Source organism: Schistocerca cancellata, chromosome 1 (assembly GCF_023864275.1).
Source record: "Schistocerca cancellata isolate TAMUIC-IGC-003103 chromosome 1, iqSchCanc2.1, whole genome shotgun sequence".
NCBI lineage: Eukaryota > Metazoa > Arthropoda > Insecta > Orthoptera > Acrididae > Schistocerca > Schistocerca cancellata.
Window position 1 is genome coordinate 1,180,400,894 of NC_064626.1, and position 25,385 is coordinate 1,180,426,278.

General features: G+C 43.2%; 1 protein-coding gene across 1 annotated transcript in view; it reads right to left on the reverse strand.

Moving 5' to 3' along the window:
- LOC126094227 (uncharacterized) overlaps positions 1-25,153 on the reverse strand; it is a 481,158-nt gene extending 456,005 nt beyond the window's left edge. Inside the window, exon 1 of the mRNA XM_049908779.1 lies at positions 24,987-25,153. The gene's annotated coding sequence lies outside the window, so the exon portion shown is untranslated. The remainder of the gene's footprint in view (positions 1-24,986) is intronic.
- Positions 25,154-25,385: the final 232 nt, after the last annotated feature.

The window sequence follows — 25,385 nt, forward strand, 5'->3', positions numbered from 1 at the left end:
GGGGGGGGGGGAGCGGGCGAAGGAGAAGTGGACCTGGACAGTAGCTATACCGACAGTCAGCTCTCTCTTTCCAAGAGATCGTATTTCCCTAGCACGATGATACCCGATATATGGGCTACACGAGGACACGTAATTCTGTTACGTAGCCGCACATGAACTGCTCGATACGTAAATGACACTACAAAGAGACCCTATATTCTATACTATTCTGTTTACAAAGATGGAAGTACTACAAAGAGCTCCTATTTTCGGTGCTATTCTGTTTACGAAGATGGAAGTACTGGAATACGGCAGACTCGTCCTAAGCGTTCTACTTGATGCCGCTTTGGTTACTCGCGTTTCGGTTTTACTGTTTATTTATTCAAGCAGCATCTCCCTTGACTTCGAGGGGCATACTAGAACGCGGTCCACACATTTTCTCTACAGAAATTCCGAGGTGCTTGCCAAGTTCAAAGACAGTATCTCCCAGTCACATGTCAAATGCGCTTAGCAATAGACCACAGAGGCTTTACAGAAACATTGTACTTTGCCGGCCGAAGTGGCCGTGCGGTTAAAGGCGCTGCAGTCTGGAACCGCAAGACCGCTACGGTCGCAGGTTCGAATCCTGCTACAGGCGTGGATGTTTGTGATGTCCTTAGGTTAGTTAGGTTTAACTAGTTCTAAGTTCTAGGGGCCTAATGACCTCAGAAGTTGAGTCCCATAGTGCTCAGAGCCATTTGAACAATTTGAACATTGTACTTTCGCTGGAGTTTTCAGATCACCTCATGCTGCCTTTAACTGTTAATTTGTGGTTTACTTCCGCACTATTGGACGGTTTCCTCGTTAGACCACTTTCCACGCCATTCTACTGCTGTTTGGCCATAAAAAAAATTTTCGATGGCAAATATTGCCTTAGTGGTCTATAATTGATGTTCCAGCTAACGGCATCGCCCTCGTAGCGCATCACGATGTTAAAATGACAAACAACAGTAAATCATATAATCACACCATCCGCTGAACCCCTTTCACATAAACTGCTTTTCGCTCATAGCTTTTACGTGGAGGGTAGTTTTGTGTTTTACTGCTATGTGCGATTTTAGTCTGCCGATGCTCTAACACACCACAGCTGTTAGTCGGAACTGAGTATAAGGCATTTAGGTTAAGTGTCGTAGTTCATATACAAGACGAGCATCAGACAAGAACGAAAATTCCGCGCGAAATGGCCGCGCGGTTTGAGGTGCTATGTCATGAACTGGGCGGCCCGTCCCGCTGGAGGTTCGAGTCCTGCCTGTACATGGGCGTGTGTGTTGTTCTTGGCATAAGTAAGTTTAAGTTAGTGTATAAATCTAGGGACTGATGACCTCAGTAGTTTGGTTCAAATGGTTCAAATGGCTCTGAGCACTATGGGACTTAACATCTTAGGTCATCAGTCCCCTAGAACTTACAACTACTTAAACCTAACTAACCTAAGGACATCACACAACACCCAGCCATCACGAGGCAGAGAAAATCCCTGACCCCGCCGGGAATCGAACCCGGGAACCCGGGCGTGGGAAGCGAGAACGCTACCGCACGACCACGAAATGCGGGCAGTCAGTAGTTTGGTCCATTAGGAATTCACACACATTTGAACAAGAATGGCAATATCTGCCATCCTAAATTTTTGATGACCGAACAATCAGCCCATGGTACTTGAAGGTAGACTACGGCCTGAGTTAACGAATAGTACGAAAATAAACTAAAAAAATTAACCGTTGGGGGTGACACGAACTGAGACGCGATCTCATAGGAAAGCTTATCCTAGAAGTCACCGTAGCTTCGTTAACACGGTTGTACAACTTTAAGGTCTGCGACAGTAGTTAATGTAGGCACAGTTTCATAAAAAATGTCGATATAATACTTTTATTATACTTTAATTCCATTACGCATTTCTTACATACTTACGTCTTCTTCTTAGAATAGCGGTTACAAGTAAATCCCGATTGTTCACGGAATCGAATTCCTGTGTATGAAACAGCTACTTTTTCATAAATCTCCATGCTTATGAGGTCATATGTCCTCAACTATGTGTCGTACAGTGTTGAAGTTTTACGAAGCAAATAGCAAAAATGTGTAAGTGATAAACTTTTTTCTTTCAGTATACTGTTGAGAAAAAATATCAAAATGGTTTGTAATTATTTTTATTTTATCCTATTTTGCAGCTTAAAACGTGACTGTATTCAAAACAACGGAGGTATGAATTAAACAACGCTTTCAGTCACAACTTTTTCGTGTTTTATTAACAACACGATGCCAGTTTATAAACATATGTGTGCAAATGTGTATCTCGGATGAAGTAACATGTACTAAAACGACGGAGAAAAGAATCTTATGGGGTGCTAAAACGTTAAAAATGTTTTCCTTGGATTAAAAAAAGATGGTTCAAATGGCTCTGAGCACTATGGGACTCAACTGCTGTGGTCATCAGTCCCCTAGAACTTAGAACTACTTAAACCTAACTAATTTAAGGACATCACACACACCCATGCCCGAGGCAGGATTCGAACCTGCGACCGTAGCAGCAGCGCGGCTCCGGACTGGAGCGCGTAGAACCGCACGGCCACCGCTGCCGGCTCCTTGGATTATGTGGTAAGTTTACACTGTTCATTTTCCGCTATTTTGCACCTATTTTCCGTGTTATAACCGTAATTAAATCTTTTCGTGACAGGAATATGCATTTCACCTCATTCAAGAGAAGATATAAAACATGTATTAAGACAAATTACACCTGACGATGGATCCACAGGGTCCGAAATGCATCGTGTAGTTAATAAAACACGAAAAACTTGTGACTGAAGGCGTTGTTTAATTCATACAGCCAATGGTTTGTAAATATGTGTGAAGCTTGTTGAAAGTTGCGATGTGCCTCAAACTCAAATACTCGGTGAATACAGTGCGGGTAATTTGCGCCCGTGAGTTATACTGCCTCCAGATAGGTACACTTTTTTTAACTTTAATTTTTGTGTTACTGTGCTAAATTCTTAACGTTTGATTATAACTCTCAAATGTTAGCTTTTGATACGATTTAAAATTTTGAAACTCGGTCAGTAATTATATGAAATACCGAAAATCGAATTTTTTTAGCCTCCAGAAGCCGTTAGATACGCAATCTGAACAGCCTCTGGCGTGCCCCTGACAGTTTTTACCACTGTTTTGATCGAACTGTTAAACTGATGCCTATGTGTGGCAAACTAGAGTAGGTCTAGGAGTTTCTAGTTAAGGGGATCTGCAGAACACAAGGAACAGCGTGGATTGTAGAGAGTTGCGTGTCTAAAATTTGGTGATTCTATTTCCAAGTTCCATCACTGTAGTTTAGGAATGTATGACTCGTGAGCTATATAGCTACGTATCAGACTACAAATTCAAAGTTACGTGAATCTTATAGTTACGAATAAATATTATTCGTCCTTTGCAACTGGCGTTTATTATTGTTTTCAACTAGACGTGTGTCTTTGTCTGTGTTAGGCATCGTCTACAAACAGGGAAAATTAAGCGCGAAACTTTCGCTCAATGAAACTTCGATCGCACATAGAACGAATAGCTACAGTGTAGTACAGAAGTTAACAGAAAGAAATATACAGTTAAACGGACGGAAATGGCACTTTTATTCAAAGACAGTAATTACACTGACACCACCTCAATTTATGTTGGTGCTGCGGACATTACAAACGGCGGGACATGGATCTTTAATAGGGTGTGTGTTTACCACGGACGGCAATGCACACTCTGCGACGTGCTCCCATGCTAGCCGTACACGGTTGATACAAGGAGTTCTTGTGGCACGGCGTTTCGTTCATCCACCACCGCAGCTGACAAATTCTGGATGGTCGTTGGTGCATGTTGGCTTGCTGCAGTTCGTCTCTCCATCGCTAGATGGGAGTTGAGTTGGGCGAACGGGCAGGCTAATCCATTCGCCGAATATCCTTTCGTTCCATGAGATCCCGCACCCACGCTGTTCAATGTGGTCGCGTGGTGTCATCCATAAAAACGAAGTCAGCGCTGAATGCAACCCTGAAAAGAGGCACGTGAGGAAGGAGTATAGTATCACAATGACGTTGACCAGTTATTGTATCATGATCAAACATTTGGAGATCAGTACGCCGATGCAGCATTATGCCTCCCCACACCATAACACCTGGACCACCCTAACGATCGTGTTCAACAATGTTCCTCTGGGTGCATCGCAGTACGCACTCTCATACGGCGAGAGGTGGGGAACATGTAGTAAAACTTCGTTATTTATGATGTTTTAACGTTGCTATTAACACACACTGAAAAAACTAATATCGCAGCAGACTAATCTGGACCGCTCCATCGAACTGGCACCTAAAGTTACGCTTCAAAAAAATCTTCTCTCTCTCTTTTTTTTTTTTTTTTAAATTACGCAAAGCGTCGCATGAAAGATGGGATGAGCAGTATTAAACAGAGCTGACTCCATCGAAAAATTGCAAAAACGAAATTTTAACTGAAAATATCTGCCGAAACAGCACAGAAAACGCGCCTGACAACTCTTAGGAGGGACATCCGACACACACACACACACACACACACACACACACAAAATGGTTGCTCCGAGCACTATGGGACTTAACATCTGAGGTAATCAGTCCCTTAGAACTTAGAACTACTTAAACCTAACTAATCTAAGGACATCACACACACATCCATCCCCGAGGCAGGATTCGAACCTTCGACCGTAGCGGTCGCGCGGTTCCAGACTGAAGCGCCTAGAACCGCTCGGCCACACCGGCCGACACACAAACACACACACTCACATATGCTCTTTTATTGGGAATGTATACATATATTCCCCAACAAAATATATATTTCCCCAATAAAAAAGCTCGTTGAACATGTTGCCATCTCGTATCCTCTTCAGAACGAAGTTTATGACATACAAGTCCGTGGAGATGCAAACATAAGATTTAGACCATTATCTAATACGGATAAAAATGAAATTTACCCCAAAGAGAGTGCACCAGCAGAAATTTGATACCAGAAGAATCAAAGAAATAAACTTGGAGAAGAGCTGGAAAAAGTCCAGACAGATACTTGGGAAAAATTTCACAGTAAAATAATCCAGAAGGCTAAAGATTTAGTGCCCCTGACGAAAAACACAAAACATCCACGGTGGGATACAGAGTGTGATAAAGCTTTGGAAAATCGAAAAAGGCTTACCTAACTACAAAACTGGAAAGTCTTCAATACTTTTACGAAACTAGCAAAAAAGTGGCGAAGATCATTAGGCAGATCAAAAGAAAATACTTGAAAAAACTGAACTTAATAGAAGAAAACTTCCGTAACTTCAATAAATTTCTCGGATACAGCTCACGAAATTTATGTTTCAAGAAATCTGGCGGAAAATTTGCACTCACTAACGAGGGAAACTGTAAGGAACTGGCGCATTATTTTTCAACACTCCTTAACTGTCCGGAACCGCCTCCGAGATTCCCTAAAGAAAGGCCTACTTACACGCACCCTGTATCATCCTATCATCCTTGCCAATACAAGAAGAAATTCAAAACATATTACTAAATTAAAAAACAATAGAACATCTGGTGAAGATGGGATTATTTCTGAGCAACTGAAAACTGTTGGACCCAATTTTCTCTGAGAGTTAACCCAATCATTGCAGATATTTGGGAGACAGAAAAATTACCCCAGGAGTGGAAATGTGCGCTTATTCATTCATTACACAAAACAGGGGACAAATCCGATGTAAATAATAATAGACGCATATCCCTACTTCAGGTCGCATACAAAGTTCTATAAGCCTGTCTTCTTCAAAGAGCACAAGAGCAACTGGAAAACAAAATTGATGAATACGAAGGTGGCTTTCGCTGCAGTAAATCCTGCACAGAACAAATTTCCAATCTAAAGACAGTGCTAAAATACAAAGCAGTCAGAAACAGGCCAATAATTTGCACGTTTGTGGACTTTAAAAAGGCATACGACTCAGTTAACCAACAAGCACTTTTTTATATCCTTGAAGAACAAGAGCTAGATCTAAAAACCTTTAACCTCATCAAAGAAACACTGACCGACCGATACTACCTCTAAGGTGAAATTCATGGGTGTAATATCCGAGCCCTTCCTGATCAAATCTGGTGTCCAACGAGGCGATGGTCTGTCTTCTCTCCTATTCAGCCTTGTGCTGGACAAGGTCAGCCGCGAATGGGAAAAAGGAACTGAAGAATAGAAACTACCGGAAACCTATGCAGATGAGGCGAGTCAAGGATGACATAAGCTTTTGCTGATGGCATAGCCTTCCTAGATGAGATAACAGCAGTCGAACAGGCTGAAACCCTTAGAGAACGCGCAGAGAAAGTTGGTATCGCCACAAAAACTTATACCCAAAGCTTGACTACAAAATATGCTCATATCACTAGAGTCCCATATTTTAAATACTTAGGTGAAGTCGTTGAACCTACGGGGCGAGAGAAAATAGCGCAAACATTCGCTTCCAAAAACTAACGATAGCCTGTGGAACACCAACAAGGTGTACAATAAAAAATGCTTGCCAAAAACACTAAAATCAGGCACTATAACACGGTATTAAAACCTGAAGTCCTGTATGCCAGTGAAACCCTGACAGTCCACATAAAAGATGACCTAGAAAGCTTATTAAAGGAAGAACGTAAAAACATCAGAAAGATATTAGGGCCAAAGAAAACAGAAGAGGGCTACAATCTCGTCGAACAACAGAGAAATTGTCCAACCTTGCAGCAGACATTAGCAAAAGGCGATTAAAATTTTATAGGCACGTCTCTAGGCTTTCCAAAACAAGACTTCCGCACAAAATTCTTAAATACACTCCTGGAAATGGAAAACAGAACACATTGACACCGGTGTGTCAGACCCACCATACTTGCTCCGGACACTGCGAGAGGGCTGTACAAGCAATGATCACACACACGGCACAGCGGACACACCAGGAACCGCGGTGTTGGCCGTCGAATGGCGCTAGCTGCGCAGCATTTGTGCACCGCCGCCGTCAGTGTCAGCCAGTTTGCCGTGGCATACGGAGCTCCATCGCAGTCTTTAACACTGGTAGCATGCCGCGACAGCGTGGACGTGAACCGTATGTGCAGTTGACGGACTTTGAGCGAGGGCGTATAGTGGGCATGCGGGAGGCCGGGTGGACGTACCGCCGAATTGCTCAACACGTGGGGCGTGAGGTCTCCACAGTACATCGATGTTGTCGCCAGTGGTCGGCGGAAGGTGCACGTGCCCGTCGACCTGGGACCGGACCGCAGCGACGCACGGATGCACGCCAAGACCGTAGGATCCTACGCAGTGCCGTAGGGGACCGCACCGCCACTTCCCAGCTAATTAGGGACACTGTTGCTCCTGGGGTATCGGCGAGGACCATTCGCAACCGTCTCCATGAAGCTGGGCTACGGTCCCGCACACCGTTAGGCCGTCTTCCGCTCACGCCCCCACATCGTGCAGCCCGCCTCCAGTGGTGTCGCGACAGGCGTGAATGGAGGGACGAATGGAGACGTGTCGTCTTCAGCGATGAGAGTCGCTTCTGCCTTGGTGCCAATGATGGTCGTATGCGTGTTTGGCGCCGTGGAGGTGAGCGCCACAATCAGGACTGCATACGACCGAGGCACACAGGGCCAACACCCGGCATCATGGTGTGGGGAGCGATCTCCTACACTGGCCGTACACCACTGGTGATCGTCGAGGGGACACTGAATAGTGCACGGTACATCCAAACCGTCATCGAACCCATCGTTCTACCATTCCTAGACCGGCAAGGGAACTTGCTGTTCCAACAGGACAGTGCACGTCCGCATGCATCCCGTGCCACCCAACGTGCTCTAGAAGGTGTAAGTCAACTACTCTGGCCAGCAAGATCTCCGGATCTGTCCCCCATTGAGCATGTTTGGGACTGGATGAAGCGTCGTCTCACGAGGTCTGCACGTCCAGCACGAACGCTGGTCCAACTGAGGCGCCAGGTGGAAATGGCATGGCAAGCCGTTCCACAGGACTACATCCGGCATCTCTACGATCGTCTCCATGGGAGAATAGCAGCCTGCATTGCTGCGAAAGGTGGATATACACTGTACTAGTGCCGACATCGTGCATGCTCTGTTGCCTGTGTCTATGTGCCTGTGGTTCTGTCAGTGTGATCATGTGATGTATCTGACCCCAGGAATGTGTCAATAAAGTTTCCCCTTCCTGGGACAATGAATTCACGGTGTTCTTATTTCAATTTCCAGGAGTGTAGATAGAAGGACTTATAACTATATCCTGGATACAAGAGGTCAAAAATGACCTACAAAGAGCTCTGATAAATTATGCAGATATTTTGGACAGAAAGGTATTTAAGCAGAAAGTTGACAGATGAGAAGTTAAGTCACAGAACGAAGCTCCGAAGAAAGCAGGAACAAAATGAACAGAGGAAAGGAAGAGAGCCCATGTAGAAAAAATGAGAGCAGTGTGGAAAAAAAGAATTAAGAAGCATTGCGTGATCTAACAGGGTCTAATCGCACATTATCCTAAACATCAGACTTTCAAAAGTTTTATCTGTTTGTTAGGAAAGGATGACACATTTTCTTAAAAGGCACAGAAGTAAAGAACAGACACACAGTTATACGGGTCTATAACTTCTCATCGAGTATTACATTCACGCCATGATCATCGGAGTGGGAACATGCAGAAAGATAAGTTATTCATTATATGTTTTTGCTTGGGCGATTCCGGGAAATTTATTTTCGTTGTTTTTCCCGTATTTGGCTCTCACACAGTAACATATTCCAGTAACATGAGATAGAAATACAATCCGAAGATGGGGACATGTGTCCTCAAAATGTATCATTGACATTAATGACTGCGAAAAAGTGATTTTAGAGTTGCATACGTCATAATAAACAGCAGTTTGGGAAAGTGGGCGTAACAAATTCACGTTGCCTAAGGATATAATTACATACCTACCTCACGCCTTTGACGAAGATGTAACTGTACTTAACAACCAACTTCATTCCGCTTCAAGCTTGCTAACGAGATAGAACCCATTAATAGCCACTCCATTACTAAGAGCAATAATAAGTACAATCGATGAGAGGCACATCCATTGTAATATCGTGTTGTCAACGTGAAGCTGCCCTCGTCTCAAAGACAAGAGAAGGCTCTTTCTAGACAAAGCAGCATCGGTGAGTGCGTCAGGGGTTCCCCACATCAATCGTCGTCCAGCGTCATTCGATAATGCGGCCATAGCAGAGGACTGAAGTTTTATCGCAACGCTTGCTAGAAAGCACGACATGCGCCGTTCCAAGATACATCCACAGGAAGGTGTGATCTCTCAGCTCTTTGCGCTACAAAATTCGCGGCCTTGCTAAGTATAACAGAAAGCAGCTCTAGTGGAACAGGAATCTGTCACGAAATATTTATTCCAATTAGCCAGTCGTGAAAAATAGCAGTCATTTTATTCTCCTTAGTGTGCATAGTTTTCAGACAATCTCGCTAAAATACTAGCTTTGAAGATGCCGGTTTACTTCGCTTATATTTTTTTAGGTAATTTAACTAAATTAAGTCGGAACTCGAAACGAAGAAAACGTGTGTGCTTTATTAACTAAATCCGGGCATCACACAGATGTTACTTCAGTTCTACGGGGTGAACGCTAAGCCCACCGACAGAATTTCAAAGGTTACCAGGGTTCTGTGTTAGGTCTAAAAAAAAACATCCCGTCACCTATACTCAATCGCGCGTTGCTTAACGACTTCCAGGGGCAGCAAATATTTAAAATTTTCAGTACTTCATGTAATTGTTGACGGAATTTAAATATCTAAAATGCTGTCATCATGACTCGTAACTCACGGCGCACAAATAACCCAAACTATAATCACCCAATATCCGAGAATGAGGAGTACTTAGCGGCTTCCAACAAACTTTACACATATTTCAACCCTTTTCCATAATTTTTCTCGCTAACACTCGCCACAGAATAATGAATTTTCTCTGTTGACGTAGTAAAACACCATCCTCAGGCACGAAGTTTTAATGTGTTACTTCTTTACCGCTAAATATTCGGAATGCATTTTGTAGACAGTACCCACGCATGCCACAGGGCTGTACCTGGAAGTTATATCATTTTACGAAACGTAGTTCAGGAAATATGACGCCATGAACATAGAGATGCACGAAACGGATGTTTTAGACATGTGAGGCCGATTCTTTAAATAATCGGTGGAGGGAAGATGATTTTACTGGCGCCTAAGGAAACCAAGACAATTGGTGGAGACAGTTTACTGTGTTCTCTTTTAGCATTCCAGCTAAAGCGTCCACAGTCATTCGCTACTGTGTTATTCTCGACTTAACATCTACAACTTCCGCGCTAGAGAAGACCATTTTACTTTTAAGAACTACGACTTTGCTCTGTACAATGACATTAACTCCGCCCCAGGAACCTTCAAGATGTTTTTCCTCTTGCTGAATAATGACAAAATAAACCACGTAATATTACAACCAAAATTATGTTTTCCATCTGGAGCTCAGCGTAACAGAAAGGATAACGGTGCGAGTCTCGTTTGGGGCCTTCCATTGCCTTTTATGCTATTTCGTGTACGTTCGCGAGTGACAAAAGTTTTTTTTTTTTTTTTTTTTTTTTTTTTTTTTTTTTTTTTTTTTTTTTTTTTTTTTTTTTTTAGAAAGGCAAGCTTGTTGTGGTAACAGAAATTTATTGCGTAGAGTTAATGTCCAAATTCGCGAAATATTAAATGTACTTTGCGATATTTAACGTACTTTTCGTTATAAAAACTAAAACTGCAAAGTAAATTTAGAAGAAAATTTGCCTAGGATAAGGTAAATACTCCGATGCGTATTTAGTTGCAAATTTTTGTGTATTTATATTGCACATAAACGACGGAAAATGCAAGGGGGCAAGGGGGAGGGAGGAAAGGAGGAGTCCACTGCATAACTTTCACTCAGATCTGAGCGATTGAAAAGGGCGGATACAATTCGAGAAAAGTGCTAAGAGGCCAGTCAGACTTTCGCAAACTAATATAAGTCTTACAATATAAGTCTACCATGTACGGATAACCTGAATACATCAAGCAGCGACGGTTTTGTTGGTCGCTGTATTCAAGCTATAATCCTTATAATCCTATTACAGCCACATTTCTGAAAAGTCAGTTTTCGACAAGATAGCGTTTGACATATACCTCAATATTATGAGAAAGACTACTTAAGTAAGGAAAATTAATCTCCAGAATTGAGATAAACAACAAGGTTACTCGAACAGGAAAAGATTAATAGAGAAAGCTTCATTTTAACAGCTAAACAAAATAAGCTTATGATAGAAAGTGATTGACTACGTGACAAGAACGATTGCGATAACCTCTCAATCGTTGTATGTGTATTGTCATACGACAAATAAATAAAGTCTGCCATATATGGAGGAACACAGCTTTTGCGAGAAAAACTGCTTTTTAAGCCAGCTATACTAAGAAAATCATCACTGCGTCAGGAATGAATGCACCAATAACTCATCTTCGAGTTCTTGATATTTTTCTGCTGTGATTTAGCTTGTAAAATTTCTATGGCTATAGAAATAGATGTAACGAAGGCAGTGGACATATCCTAGGTGTGGCAGTGATTAAGACACTGGACGCTACTACAGATCCCCATTTACACAAACCTGGAGACACGTAAAAAGTATGGATTTTTTCTTGGTATAGAGTACGTTGACCTAGATACCGATACATTTTTTACTCGATAATTTCCAAATGGTACTCTTACTCATGTTAGTAGTTTATAGCAGTTATGGCCTCGAATAATTCTAGCGCTGACGTATAACATTTTTTTATTCAACCGAAATTTTGGCCGCTCTGGCTGATCAAAAAGATAGAATGAGCCTTTATTTGGCAACGCTTGCGACGCTGTTGTGGGCTAATCCAGTTTAGGGGAATCGGAAAATATGAAAGTATTACTCCATTTGTATAACCTGTCCAACAGCCCTGCGAGAGTTTATTTTCAAAGGCAGGCAGGACGTTCTCAAAGTCACGTAAGATAGTATCGACGAAACGACTTGATAAAATATTGTTTTTTCGTGGCTGTACGGAGGTAAAATGGGAAGTTTAGGTTCGATTTAAGTTAAGGAACTTTGCAGTATGGTTCAGTTGTTTTTCTGACAAACTGTTCCGTGAAAAGCCCTAAATTTTCAAAATTTGTCATCCGTAATCGAAATAAAAACAATTTTATTTAATGCTTGTATTATTCTATTTACAGCTTGTAAAAACCGACTATACACTATCTGACAAAAGTATGTGGACACCTATTAGTCGACATTAATATGGGGTACATCCAATCTACTTAACGGTGGTCGGAATTTTGCCGAGACACTTTCAAAGTGCAGGAATGGCAGTCCATTCTTTCTCAAGAGCCGAAATTAGAGAAGACGGGAATGTTGGGTCTGGAGCGAAGTAGACGTTTTAACTCATCCTCAAAGTTGTTTACTAGATTCAGGTCGGAACTCGGAATAGGCCAATCCATTTCAGGACTGTTACCGCCCACAAAGAATTGGCTCACAGACGCTACGAGGGTTAAATTAAAAGTTCTCGGAACGGAAGAGAAAGGAAGTACTTATATCACCGAAACTTTTTTTTATTTTTCAATGTAATCTCCATGTGGATTAATGTACTTGGTCCAACGGTGTTCCAGTGCCTTGATCCCATCTCGAAAATGAGTTCCCTCCAGACATGCAAAATAGTTGTCCACTCCGGCGATCAATTCATCGTATGAAGTGAATCTTCGTCCACGCAGAAAAATTTTCAGTTTTGGAAAGAGATGGAAGTCTGACGGAGCCATATCAGGTGAATAAAGCGGGTGTGGCAACAAGTCATACCTTAGTTCATGTAATTTTGCCATGGCGATGGCACATGTGTCCGGGCGCGCATTGTCTTAATGGAAAATGACTTTCTTCCTTGCTAAATGTGGCCTTTTTTTCGCGTATCTTTTGTTGCAATTTGTCGAGGAGGTTAGCACAGTATTCTCCAATAATTGTTTGCGCAGTGGGGAGATAATCTACTAGCAGAATCCCCTTCGCATCCCAGAACACTGATGCCATGACCTATCCTGCCGAAGGAATTGTCTTTGCTTTCTTTGGTGGCGGAGAATCAGCATGTTTCCGCTGCTGTGACTGTTGTTTTGTCTTTGTGGAATAGTAGCGCACCCAAGTTTCATCTGTGGCCACAAACCGACGCAAAAAATATTGTTCGTTTCTCCTAAAACGGGCCAAACATTGTTCCGATATGTCCAGTCTCATGCGTTTTTGATCCAGCGTCAAGAGTCGCGGCACCCATCTTGCAGATAATTTTTTCATTTCTAATTCTTCAGATAAAATCTGATATACCTTTTCAGATGACATCTGGCAAGCGTGGGCAAGTTCACATACTTTCAATCGGCGATTCTCCATTACCATTTTGTGCACTTTTGCAACGATTTCCGGAGTAGTGACATATCTTGGCCGACCACCGCGCGGATCATCATCTAAGCTCTCCCGTCTAAGTTTAAATTCATTGTCCACTTGGCAACAGTTGAATATGAAGGAGCAGAGTCCCCCAGTGTATTCTGGAAATCGGCATGAATGTCCTTTGCTTTAATACCTTTCTTTACGAAGCACTTAATCACTGCTCGAATCTCGATTTTTTCCATCTTCGCAAATCACTACGCAGGAACAACAACAGAGCCAAGTCACCGCCACAGCTCTCTTCCGAGAGCGCTGACGTGGCACGTGTTTACAGGCAACAGTCCAATGAATATCACGTGAACAATTCGTTGCGCTAGCGCTGACCTCTTGTGGTGATTCCGAGAACTTTTCAAACCACCCTCGTACTTTGTGACATGCTGCGTTGTCATCGTCTCCGAACTGTTCCTCCACACTACGCGTTAAACAGTGGTGTAAAACATGTTCATACTCTTCAGCATTTAGCATTTTCTTAAGGGAAATAAGGGGACTACACCCTAACGACAAAAAACACCCTCATACCGTAACACCAGATATTCTGTACTTCTCTGTTGGCACTAAATACGATATTAAGTAAACAGTTTCCATGTGTTCGCGAAACCCAAACCCTTGCACCTGATTTCCACAGGGTGTAGCGTGATTCACTACTCCAAGTCACTCGGGTCCAGTCATCCACTGTGCAATGGCGTCGCTTTTCACACCATCTCAGTGTCACTTAGTACTGATTAGAGAAATGCGTAGCTTATCAGGAGCTATTAAACCATCGTGCCTTGTTCTTTGGGGCTCCCTACGCACAATCATTGTCCTAGCTGGACTGCTGGGAGCATTTCGGAACTCACGAGTGGTTCCTTCCCTCGATTTGTTGCCTTTTTTTATTTTTTATTTTTTTATTTTATTTTATTTTTTTACAACCATGCTCCATACTCCGTAATGCTTTGTCTGTCACGTATGAGTATGCCTGACCTTGGTTTATCTGTAGTTAATCGTATTTTCTCTTCGCAGTCACATGAATTTTGGAACACGTATTGTGTTCGAGTATAATGACTTTTCTGGAGACTATAAATCTACTCTGTAGGAATCAGCATGGGTTTCGAAAAAGACGGTCATGTGAAACCCAGCTCGCGCTATTCGTCCACGAGACTCAGAGGGCCATAGACACGGGTTCACAGGTAGATGCCGTGTTTCTTGACTTCCGCAAGGCGTTCGATACAGTTCCCCACAGTCGTTTAATGAACAAAGTAAGAGCATATGGACTATCAGACCAATTGTGTGATTGGATTGAGGAGTTCCTAGATAACAGGACGCAGCATGTCATTCTCAATGGAGAGAAGTCTTCCGAAGTAAGAGTGATTTCAGGTGTGCCGCAGAGGAATGTCATAGGACCGTTGCTATTCACAATATACATAAATGACCTGGTGGATGACATCGGAAGTTCACTGAGGCTTTTTGCAGATGATGCTGTGGTGTATCGAGAGGTTGTAACAATGGAAAATGTACTGAAATGCAGGAGGATCTGCAGCGAATTGACACATGGTGCAGGGAATGGCAATTGAATCTCAATGTAGACAAGTGTAATGTGCTGCGAATACACAGAAAGATAGATCCTTTATCATTTAGCTACAAAATAGCAGGTCAGCAACTGGAAGCAGTTAATTCCCTAAATTATCTGGGAGTACGCATTTGAGTGATTTAAAATGGAATGATCATATAATGTTGATCGTCGGTAAAGCAGATGCCAGACTGAGATTCATTGGAAGAATCCTAAGGAAATGCAATCCGAAAACAAAGGAAGTAGGTTACAGTACGCTTGTTCGCCCACTGCTTGAATACTGCTCGGCAGTGTGGGATCCGTACCAGATAGGGCTGATAGAAGAGATAGAGAAGATCCAACGGAGAGCAGCGCGCTTCGTTACAGGATCATTTAGTAATCGCGAAAGCGTTACGGAGATGATAGATAAACTCCAGTGGAAGACTCTGCAGGAGAGACGCTCAGTAGCTCGGTACGGGCTTTTGTCAAAGTTTCGAGAACATACCTTCACCGAAGAGTCAAGCAGTATATTGCTCCCTCCTACGTATATCTCGCGAAGAGACCATGAGGATAAAATCAGAGAGATTAGAGCCCACACAGAGGCATACCGACAATTCTTCTTTCCACGAACAATACGAGACTGGAATAGAAGGGAGAACCGATAGAGGTACTCAAGGTACCCTCCGCCACACACCGTCAGGTGGCTTGCGGAGTATGGATGTAGATGTAGATGTAGATGTAGATGTAGACCAACAGTCGACTCGGGCAGATTTAGAAGGGATGAAATGTCGCTATGGATTTGTTACTCAGGTGACATCCAACGACTAGTCCATATTAGAAATCACTGAGCACTCCTGGCAAACGCATTCTGCCGTCACTTTCGCGGTGCATAGTGGTGTCCAGAAACTTGACAGTTTACCTCTCCACCACACATAGATTTTAAAAACAGAAATTGGAGCCGATGAGAATATCTACTCAAATCTATCCAAGTATAGGTACCCTTTCGACGCTTTTATGAGTACGATACGTACCCATACAGATGTGGGTTTTTCGTGGTTTCCATAAATCATGATGATTACCTGATACTGTTAGATGTATTGGTGGCGATCTCAAAATCTATAAACATGACTACTTTTCTTATTACAGATGTTTATTGGCCCAGATTGCACAAAGATACACATTGTTTACTAGTTTCAGCGAAATTCAATCGCCAAATGATCTGCAGTTGGCGATTTAATTTCGCTCAAAGTAGTAACCATTGCGTATTTTTGTGCCATCTAGGCAAATAAACTTCATTAATTAAGAGGAACAACGGTGTTCCGTAAATCACTTCAAGCGAACACCGGGTATTTCCTCCTACAAGGAAGCCAAAATTCTTTGAGCAATCCTACATGAGCTCCACACGTAATGGGCCTTCATTGACGGGACGTTAAAACCCAATTTTACTTCTACCTTTCTTGTTCGAAGCGCTGTTTTACGTTCCTTATGAAATACTCTACATACGATTAACATCTTCGGCTGGTAGTAGGTTGAGCTGTCAGGAATACCATCTTGTAAACATATTATTTTTCTCATCCTTCGATGTGTGCTGCCACGCAGGGCATTTTTTCGACAGAATAATAAATTAGGATAAAAACTGAGAAGCCGTTAGACAAATGATTGCACCCGGGGTACAGAACTGTCCGTCACGCGCACGTAACAATAATTCGGATGCCAGCTACGCCGCGTAATGTTTTACGAGCCGTAATTATCGACGCGGCAGAAATAACCCTGCAATTACTGCGAGTTAGCGTGGCCACGTGAAGTCTGTCGGTAAACAGGTCCACCCTGCTGCGTTCGCGGAGCGCGCCGGCCCTTATCGCCGGCCAGAGCTGGCGATTTACGCACCGGTCACAAAAACTGGTCCAGCGCAGGCCGACCCAGCAGCCAGCGGGATCTCGCCCCGACACGTGTTCGCGGCGCATTCTTCGCGTAATGACAGCTTCGCCGTGCTTTGCTAGCGCCCTGACTTGTTCGCAGTTGCGCGCTAACAAATCACTGCAGACTGGTAGACTACCGCTGAAAGATCATCTTTACGACTCTGATCGGGGCTTCCCTAGACCGCTGCGACGCGACTTGTAAATAAACATCGCTCGTGACGGAAGCTGAGAAACAAACTGTGTCGATTGCTTCCTTTGACAAGTCCCTGTAGGCTGAATTTGATAATATAGCCTCTCTCTGTGCATCTTATCCTCCTCCACCCTCTCTCCATCCATCTCATACTCCCCTCTCTCTCTGTCCCACTTTATCTTCCTCTCTCTCTGTGTCCCTCACTTCCTCCCCCTCTCCATCCATATCGTCCTCCGATTTTCCTATCCAACTCATCCTCACCATCCATCACCTACCCCTTTCCACTACTCAACCTTTGCAAGGCATGGCAGTGTTACCGGCACAACACATCTGTCATGCAGGGGAACCTACATACCAGGGGTAAAAAACGTTTTGGCAATACCTGCCACCTTACGACGTCGTGGAGCTTTTAATCCGCAAAGTACTGCTCCTTATACACTGAAAAGCCATAGAAACTGGTACACCTGCCTAATGTCGTGTAGCGCCCACACGAGCACGCAGAAGTGCCACAACACAATGTGGAATGGACTGGACTAATGTCTGAAGTAGTGCTGGAGTGAACTGACACCATGAATCCTGCAGGGCTATCCATACGAGTACGGAGGGGGGGGGGGGGGGGGAAGATCTCTTCTGAACAGTACGTTACAAGGCATCCCAAATATGCTCAATAATGTTCATGTCTGGGGAGTCTGGTGGCCAGCAGAAGTGGTTAAACTGAAAACAGTGTTCCTAGAGTCACTCTGTAGCAATTTTGGACGGGTGGGGTGTCGCATTGTCCTGCTGGAACTGCCCGAGTCTGTCGGAATACACAATGGGAATGAATGGACGCAGGTGATCAGAGAGGATGCTTATGTACATGTCACCCATCAGAGTCATATTTAGACATATCAGAGATTCCATGCACATGCCCCACACCATCACAGAGCCTCCATCAGCTTGAACGGTACCCTGCTAACATGCAGGGTGCATGGATTCATGACGTTGTCTCCACACAAATCCATCCCCCGATATAATATGAAACGAGACTCATCCAACTAGGCAATATGTTACCAATCGTCAAAAGGCCAATGTCAGTGTCGACGGGCCCAGGCGTTGCCGACCACAGCGCCTACTCTGCGTGTTTACATATCTCCGTATTTGAATACGCATGCCTGTACCAGTTCCTTTGTGGCTTCAGTGTATAACAAGCACTATGTGAACCAAATTTGGTTGAAATCAGTCCAGTCGCTTAGAAGGAAATCTTGGACATACACACACATCCATCCATTCATACATACATACATCCAGTTTAATGGTTCAAATGACTCTGAGCACCACGCGACTTAACTTCTGAGGTCATCAGTCGCCTACAACTTAGAACTAATTAAACCTAACTAACCTCAGGACATCACACACATCCATGCCCGAGGCAGGATTCGAACCTGCGACCGGAGCGGTCGCTCGGCTCCAGACTGTAGCGCCCAGAACCGCACGGCCACTCCGGCCGGCTCCAGTTTAATACACATTCACACACACACACACACGCAATGTGTGTATGTGTATCTGACAGGATGTATGACTGGATGGATGTGTGTGTGTATGTCAAGGATTTCCTTTTAAACCTCTCAATTGATTTCAACCAAATTTGGTTCGCACTGGTACACCACTGCTGAACCTGAGTGTGATTTTTAGGCTGCTTTTCACGCTTGTTTAGGCAAATGCTTGGCTGGTCCCCAATCTCCATCTCAGAAAATACGATACACAAAGAGTTAAAATACGATAGCCCACAGAACGAAGTTCACACGATTCACAGGCAGATCGCACACAAAACTTCCGTTCCTTAGATTTACTGACGAGTGCGGCGATGGGGAGAGCATCTGGCCTCCAAGATAAAATAGAGTAAAACAAAATTTTGAAAAACGTAATGTAATCATCGCATATGAATCTCAGCCTTCACTGTTGCTTCTTTTAAACCTCGTTATTAGCGTAAAAAAAGATTTATACCAAAGCAGTTCCAAATATAAAATTTACTGCACCGATTGTAAGGCAACATCGAACAAATGGGAACGAATTTTAAAACGCGATACAACGAACACAAAACTACAAAGAAAATGCGAAAAAATAAATCCGCCTTGGCAGATCACCAGATAAAAGAGAGTCACATGGTATACAACATTAACAACCCCGTAATCTTTCATACCACGAGGAAGGGTTTCTTTATTGACGTGTACAAAAAATCAGAAATTTACGCACACCTGAATAAAGCCAAAGAAAAGACGCTCAGTTACATTTAAAAGTACCGGTTTCTTGTACATCTGCTATTCAGTTACTCATAAATTCCTTTAAAGTTAATCCTCAAATCCGTATTATATCTAGAAGTTCGTAAACTTGCTTTGTAAGCGGTCCACGATGCGTACAAGGTACACTAACGACATCTGCAGTTCTGTGTGTTTCAATTTCAGTACAGCACTCGACTTGAATGTCCCGTCCACTGCAACTCACGCTTTTATTAAATCAGAAAAGCTGTTTTTAGTCTTTTAATTGTAAAACATTCAATTTGGAGTTTTCCAAGTCAGGACATAAATCCTCTTAACCCCAAACAAATTTTATAATGTAATAAATTGAACAGTCCAGTCTTTATAATCTCGACACACCCACGTTTCTCACGAGATCACTGTGCTGCAATGTCATCTCTTCACAAGAAGTTTCGATAAGAACTGTTTGACTCTGCCTTGAGTCTGTTATCGCATTACTGATTAACAAGTATAATTTAAAATTTTATAATCCAATCAAACTCCCTCGATCAGACAGTTTTCCTTTTCTCTCTGTCGGTGATCTTACACGTTTTTCGCAATGAGTGCGCCAGGTAAGAGCAGGGGATATTGCTGCTACGCTATTGTGGCTGCCAAGCTACTAAAAACGGTCAAATTATGCCTTCGTTCGCGACGTTACAGTTGCTGCCGAGCGTAAGGCGGCAAAGAATCAGCAACCAGAGATAACGAGTTTATGACGTGTTAGTTGCTGTATAGCGTCCCAGAGGTTTAACGGTAATTTCTCCAGAGGGAGTGTTACGGCACCTTTACTTCATGATGCTGTTGTGTACAGAGTACGTGCAACGCTAGGAAATTGTAGCAAGTTCCAGGAAATGCAGGGAGTGACAATTGACTTTCAACATAACAAGTACAACATATTGCGAAAACATTAACAGAAATACCAGTTATTGTTTGATTACACGATTGCGGAACAGTCACAGCATGGAAGCAGTTACATGCATAAAATATCTAAGACTAGCGATATGAAGCAGAACGACTACATAAAACTATTCGCAGTTAAAGCAGATGAGACTGATTGAAAGAATCCTTAGGAAATGTAGTCCATCAGCAAAGGAGGTAGCATAAACACTCGTTTGACCAATACTTGAATATCGCTCGTCACTGTGGAATCGATACGAGAAAGGATTGATGGGTGGAATAGAGAAGATTCAAAGAAGAGCAACACGTTTCATTACAGACTGATATACTAAGCACGAAAGGGTTTCGGAGATGGTCATCGTTTTTCGGAACTACTCTGTGGTTAACTGTTAAAATTCTGAGAGTGTGCGTTCCTACGCATTTGCCGCTAAATACCATGAAGACAAAATCAGAGTGATTCGGTTCCACACCAGCAATCGTTATTCCCATTAAACATTCGCAACTGGAACAGAAAAAGGGGTAAGCGACAAAGGTACACAAGGTACCCTCCACTAGATACCTTAGGGTGGCGAAGTATAGATGTAGATATAAAGGATAGAGGATCTAAATCTCAGAAATAATAATAATAGATATACTAATTTCGTGCGGCTTATTGGCCTAGTGCAAGTCTTTCAATTAGACGCCACTTGTGAACATCGACTGAGAAGAAACTGTATAGCTTGATTATTTGGGAAACTTCTGCAGGGCGTGTTAAGTGTTAATCATTAGTAGTGTGCAGCACGTAATGCTGCCGTGTGTTGCTGGCTGCTCTAATTTTTGTGCTACCCGGCGATTGTCGATTGCAGGTCTGTATGCCATCACAAAGAAAGAGCATATGGACTATCAGACCAATTGTGTGATTGGATTGAAGAGTTCCTAGATAACAGATCGCAGAGTGTCATTATTAATGGAGAGAAGTCTTCCGAAGTAAGAGTGATTTCAGGTGTGCCGCAGGGGACTGTCGTAGGACCGTTGCTATTCACAATATACATAAATGACCTTATGGATGACATCGGAAGTTCACTGAGGCTTTTTGCAGATGATGCTGTGGTGTATCGAGAGGTTGTAACAATGGAAAATTGTACTGAAATGCAGGAGGATCTGCAGCGAATTGACGCATGGTGCAGGGAATGGTAATTCAATCTCAATGTAGACAAGTGTAATGTGCTGTGAATACATAGAAAGATAGTTCCCTTATCATTTAGCTACAAAATAGCAGGTCAGCAACTGGAAGCAGTTAATTCCATAAATTATCTGGGAGTACGCATTAGGAGTGATTTAAAATGGAATGAGCATATAAAATTGATCGTCGGTAAAGCAGATGCCAGACTGAGATTATTGGAAGAATCCTAAGGAAATGCAATCCGAAAACAAAGGAAGTAGGTTACAGTACGCTTGTTCGCCCACTGCTTGAATACTGCTCAACAGTGTGGGATCCGTACCAGATAGGGTTGATAGAAGAGATAGAGAGGATCCAACGAAGAGCAGCGCGCTTCGTTACAGGATCATTTAGTAATCGCGAAAGCGTTACGGAGATGACAGATAAAATCCAGTGGAAGACTCTGCAGGAGAGACGCTCAGTAGCACGGTACAGGCTTTTGTTAAAGTTTCGAGAACATACCTTCACCGAAGAGTCAAGCAGTATATTGCTCCCTCCTACGTATATCTCGCGAAGAGACAGAGAGATTAGGGCCCACACAGAAGCATACCGACAATCCTTCTTTCCACGAACAATACGAGACTGGAATAGAAGGGAGAAACGATAGAGGTACTCAGGGTACCCTCCGCCACACACAGTCAGGTGGCTTGCGGAGTATGGATGTGGATGTAGATGTAGAAATCCCATAATCACTCTTTGTTCTTATGTCTCAAACCTGAAATTAACGTTTAAGGTGCAGAGCTATCTCCGACGAGATTGTTTCTCTGTATCCACCTACCAAATTTTTTGCGAAACGAGCGTTTGTTTTTCGCAAGACTGCAAGTTCTGTCAGTACACCCATAACACTCTTGTATCGATTGGACAGCCACTTACTACCACAGCAGAAAAAAAAGAAGAAACTTTATTTTGTTTCTCTCTTCCTTCTATCGTACGCTTGTTCGCTAGCTCTTCTCTTAACAAAATTGATTGAGTCGCTTCAATTTATTCCCCAAACGATCGGTTAACGTTCACTTCACGGTCGATCCGAAGCTTCCAATCTAAACAGGTTCTCATTCTCATGGTCGAGAACGTAAGAAATTTATCTTTCATTAACATACGTTCCGTTATATTAAATTCTGATTCACTTAGGACAAAGTGCAGTAACTTCAGTATTTTTTGATGGGTTCTGCAGCGCCCGAAACAACTAACCCGTAAGATTAAATTACGTGATTCTCTCTCCGGTCTGCTGTACTGAATACATTGGTCTAAGCAATTAAGAGTATCTGCAGAGATATCCAAATACATACTGGGGGCAACGCAATCTTTCTTTATCATTACAGGAAATGATTGGCAACAAGACTCGCGACTGATATACAAGTGCATCTGCATCTAACCAAAGTCGATGTTGGCTGCCCGCGTTCATTACGATAAGAATAATATGGTCGTAATATCACAGCAAAGTGATTGGTGATTTTCTGGCATGGCGAGCCCTAGATGAGATACGTGCTGTTCTATCATAATGCGCGAGGAAAAAAACGCTACCGAAGTGTCCCAAACTGAAATATTGCACGTGGACTTACGAGTACACCCAAAAAATCGACTAATTACAGTCAGCTACACCATCTCTCGCTAACCGTTGAGAAACGAGGTATTTAAACGACAACGACACATAGAATATTGATGCAAACTGTCCCCGTCGTCTTCTTGAAATTGGACTACTTGTTTAGATACAATGGATCACATCATGACTCCAAAGTAGTCACCGGAACGTCTGGTATAAGTCCACACCGAATCCAGAGGTCTTTTCTTCTCTGGTGAACTGCGATTTTCTGTCGTGGCTGCATTTGTAATACAGCAGAACATGAAAGGCGTAGAGAAGCCATATTCGCACTCGAAATACTCGAGTATCGTGGTGGTCGGCTATTAGTGGACTCAAGTATTGCAGTCGTAGATGCCATCTTCGAGATGTTGATGGATCGAAGGCACAGTGGTGAATGCTACCGGTTACGTCACATCTATGTACAACAGACGATTGACTGATCAAGACACCAGGAGCGTTACTTGTCTATCTGCTACAGGGATGAGACGCCACTTGATCAGAGTGGGGAAGTAATCCCGCAGGAAATCTCCTTGTCGTGAAATTCTTAAGCAGTGTCGTTCGGCGGTGCTGAAAACAGTTTTTAGCAATACGACTGCTTGTTGTGTTTCAAGGTCACCACTGTTCCAAAATTATCTTCTCGTATGTCTACCTATGGTGACGTCATATAAAGGGCTCCCGGTTCTGCGTATTATTCTGTAGTTTACAACATATTAATTCAATATGTGTACGATGTCCCGCCTAACTATCCAGTGTATTTCAGAATCGTTTAAGTCCAAAAGAACGTAAAGTGCTATTTCAGACTGTATGATCTTTGGTGCTGTCACACTCCAGCTTTTATCAATTAATCTACACAAAACATCTCTGCATCTCTTAGCTTCCGTTCTCGTAATACAGTACATATGGCATCTCGGAAAAGATCTTTACAAATTTTTTGCCGGATATTCAATCCTAACGTTTTAGGTAAAAACGGGACGTCATAACAAAACCTAGCGAGAAACAATGCAATTGTGTCGCTGATTTATCAAAAGCGGAGCAATGCATTTGTTACGTAATTCTAAAGTATTAAAAGAAATCGTAACAAGTTAAATTAATTTGCAGGTGCACTCTGTAAAACTACACAACGCATGTTTTTCAAACACACAGTTGCATAACTTTAAAAATCGACTTAGGGCGTCGTTACCGGCCTAAACTGACAGTACGTGTCACATCGTTGCGCTGTGACACAATTAAAAGGCAGGAACATTTCTACTACTGGAAGCTTAAACGCACCTACAGAAACACAAGCTATAAGAAAGACAGAATAATTATCAAACTATTTATTTACTAGCCATCATATAACATCTACCTTTAGCTCTTTACGCTCTGCGGAAAAAGCTAAAGCACTTCCTTCAGCGAAATAAAATTAAAACTAATACTTTGCTTCAACGAAATTCGCTGTGGTGCATTTCGTGCCATTTTCACTTCACACATTCCGTCCAAAGCTTCTGGACGTCCGAAGATCTGTTGATACTGACACACCTACTTTCACGCGCAAAGCGACAATGCGTTAGTATCTGGACCTGTGCATGAACTTCACAGAAAGCTGGAGTAATACGATACGAATACTAAAATATTTGTTTACGGGCGAGCAAAGTGAGATTTAAAACCCAAGTTTTTTTCTCTAGACGAATCTCAAATGTCTTAACACTGCCAGCGGGGTAACAAATATGCCATAAATACTGTTTTGCGTACTAAATAAAAAAACAAATATTTCAGAAATATACACTCTGGACACATAAAGGACTGAAATAGTCACAATGTAAATTGTGCGGCATCTGGGAAGGGCGGAACACGGTAGCGCATTAAGATGACAGGCAGCGCTTGTCATTACAGCTTCGCGTCACAACAGCCAGAGATAAAGTGACGTACTTACCGACTGGCGACAAGCAATCAGCACAACGGCTCCAGACGCGGTCGTCAGTTGTCACGAGACGAGACGCGCAATTGACACACGCAGGGCGGCGCACAGAACGAGGTGTAAACAACGTCGCACAGTAGTCGGCGCGCGTGAGCGGAGACGGCCGTGCACACCGGGCAGGCACGAGGCGAGCTCTAATGTGGCGCGGAAGTTCAGGTAAGCGCCGGGGTCGCGCCACTGCTGCCAACATGACGGCACCCGCGTCGCCGCGCGCCGGAGTCGCCGCCGCGAGGAGGCTGCGCGCTGGACCGCTCGCCGGCTGGCTGACCTATAGCGGGGGCAGGGGCCAAGTCGTGCCGGGGATGAGCACGGCACGCTCCATTATCCGCCGCCATCTACCGACTTACTTTCGCC